Source organism: Crocuta crocuta, unplaced genomic scaffold, assembly GCF_008692635.1.
Source record: "Crocuta crocuta isolate KB4526 unplaced genomic scaffold, BGI_CrCroc_1.0 scaffold440, whole genome shotgun sequence".
In the NCBI taxonomy this organism is placed as follows: Eukaryota; Metazoa; Chordata; class Mammalia; order Carnivora; family Hyaenidae; genus Crocuta; species Crocuta crocuta.
The window spans coordinates 119,043-122,007 of NW_027527457.1; positions in this window are offsets into that span (position 1 = coordinate 119,043).

Genomic DNA, 2,965 nt, shown 5'->3' on the forward strand with positions numbered 1-2,965 from the left:
AGCCACTTAGATCCCTTCTGTGCTTCCCTCTGGGCAGAGTGAGGCCCCTCCTGCCAGGTGCGGGGCTCGCTTAGCCTCTCTCTGTAGCTTTCAGCTCTTATCCTCTTCCCAAGCTCAGAGCTGTGCCCCTCTCCCCCTTTATTCCCTGCCATGGATCCCCTTCATCCTCACAGGGCTGCATTTCCAGGAAGACTTGAGGGGGTCCCCTCGGCGCAGGGCGCCTAGTTCGTCCCTTGAAGACGTTGCGTGCCACAGAGGGTTGGGGTTCGGTGGGTCCACTGGGCGCAGGCAGGTGCGGTTTCCCTTCCCTGATTAGAAGGTACACCAGGCGTGCAAGCAGCCCGGGGTTACACTTGGATGAGTACAGGGCACTCAGCAGGTACAGAGGGACAGCCGGCGGGGCTGGGATTTGGGGGCACGGGAGTCTGTTTTCTTGAGGGGGGCAGGCAGCTGCAAGCAGAGCCTGGGGTGGTAACTGACGATCTGGAGCTCTAAAGGAGGGGGCCCCCCCCAACCGTTTGAAAGTTGTTCCAGCTGTTGGCAACGGCACGGCAGAGCGTACAGACTTAGAAAAGGAGATGAGGAGAGCAGAATATAGGCGAGAGGGGTTTGAGTGGGGAGACTTACGGATGAGATGCCGCAGAGCAATGGGGAAGGGACCCACGCTTTGGTGAGGGGCCACCATGAGCCCAGGCGGACCTCCAGCACTTGCTTACCAGCTGTGTGCTAAGTTACTCGGCTTCTCTGAGCCTCCATCGGTCCATCTGTGAACTGCAGACAGTAATCCGCAGCCCACGGGCTTGTTATGAAGATGAGAGTTAATGAACGTACCGTAGTCATTTAGAGCATCGTAGGCATTCCATAAATGGTGGCTGTTATAATAAGCCCAAGTGGGGAGCAACAGGAAGTCAGATAGTTGGCCAAGGAGTAAGAGGGTGTAGTCCACACAGTGAGTAAGGGAGCTGACATTAACCGTTCTATGAAAAGACCGTGTCAGAGCAAGAGAAGGAGAAAACTGGAATGAGCTGGAGTGGCCTTGACCCAAGTGTGGCCACACAACACATATGGCAGGGCGGAGAGGACAGGGGAAGTGATGGGTGCCGTGGGGCCACCGGGTGGATGCGGGGAGAGAAACAGAAGAGGGAGAGGGCTCCAGAGGCCCGGCCCCAGCCACACCAAACTGATGAAGGCAGCCTGAGATTCAGAACGAATTCCCTAAGAAAGCCCCTTGTCCTTTCCCGGCCACAGACCGCTTGCGAACCGGGGGAGGAAGTGTGGAGTCTGGGGCTGAATATAACCTCTTCCAGCCCCGCAGGGGCCATTCTCCAGAAGCAAAAACACCAAAACCAAACAAAACAAACAAACAAAACCCCCACCAGGATTTCCTGTAGTTGGAAGGAGGGACGGGGAAGAGGTGGGGACAGAAAGAGAGAGACAGACTCCATGAACGTGTGTGCGGTGCACACACGCATGAGTGTGTGTGTGTGCATGCGTGCCCACACATGCAAGCGCATGTGGGAAGGAGTGGAAGTTCTGAGGGGTGGGCCTGGTCTCAGTCAGAATGCAAAGCAAGGGAGGCCGTCAAAGGCGGTACGATGTACAGAGCCTTTGGGGTCAGGCGAAAATAAATTTGCAACTTGACTCTGCCATTTAGCAGAGCTGCCATTGAGGTAAGTTATTTAACCTCTCCGAGCCTCAACTTCCTTGTCTGAAAAATGGGGACAATATTACAGGACTGTTGTAGGGACTGAGCCTGATTTTGAACTGTGCTCGAATGCCTGCACAAATCTGAATGCGAGGACAAGGCCAGGGCCTGACATAGCCGGAGAAGACTTGTCCAGTTAAACATGAGAGCAAAACACGCCTGGAGCCACACAGAGCTTATCAATACCTGGACTTTAACCCAAAGTCACAAAAACGGCTTAGATTTCAAAATCGGGTCACTCCCCTGGATGTTTTTAAAATGAAACCCTTGACATAGGGATAAGCTCTCCATCCAAAGGGGGGAGCAAAATCGAGATCCCAGTGCCCACACCAGGGCGCCTAGGGGCCCCCATAGGGAGCTCCTGGCTATGCCCCAGAGGCTGCAGGAAGAGGAGAGGCGGAGAGCTCCAAGAACCTAGGGACCCAGGCGTGGCCCGGCTGATGGGGGAGCAGAGAGGAGAGAACAGCTGGCTTTTGCTTTGGGGTTTGAGGAAGCAGCCCGAGAAAGGTAAGGAAGGCAAAACAGAACAGATCAGGAGGCAGTGGAAAGCCCTGGGAAGGCAGGAGAGGAAAAGAGTTACCAGCTGATAGGAAAGGGAAGGAGCTACGGGAGAATAAAAGCCAGACTAGTTTTGAATCCCCCTGATTCTAAAAACACTCACAGAACAGGGGCACCTGGGTGGCTCAGTCGGTTAAGCATCCAACTTCAGCTCAGGTCATGATCTTGTGGTTCATGGGTTCGAGCCCTGTGCCGGGCTCTGTGCTGACAGCTAGCTCAGAGCCTGGAGCCTGCTTCAGATTCTGTGTGTCTCTCTCTCTGCCCTTCACCTGCTCATGCTCTGTCTCTCTGTCTCTCTGTGTCTCAAAAATAAATAAACAGTAAAAAAAATTTTTTTTTAAAAACACAGAAAGAAAAATTATAGGCGTGCCTGGCTGGCTCAGTCGGTAGGGCACAAGACTCTAGATCTCAGGGTGGTGAGTTTGAGCCACACGTTGGGTGTGGAGGCTACTTAAAATAAAAAACACTAATAAAAAGAAAGAACAATGATAATTCTAGCCAAGGTAGTAGAGCTCATGGGAAAAGTGCGGGTTCTGGATTCAGCTGGGCCTGGCTCAAATCCTAGCTCTGTCACATACTAACTGCATGGACCCGGGTGACCCTTGGACAAGTCCCTTCACCTTTCTTTACCTCAGTTTCCTCATGTGTGACATGAGGATTAAAAAGAACACCTACCTCACAGAGTAATAGCGAGGCTTATAT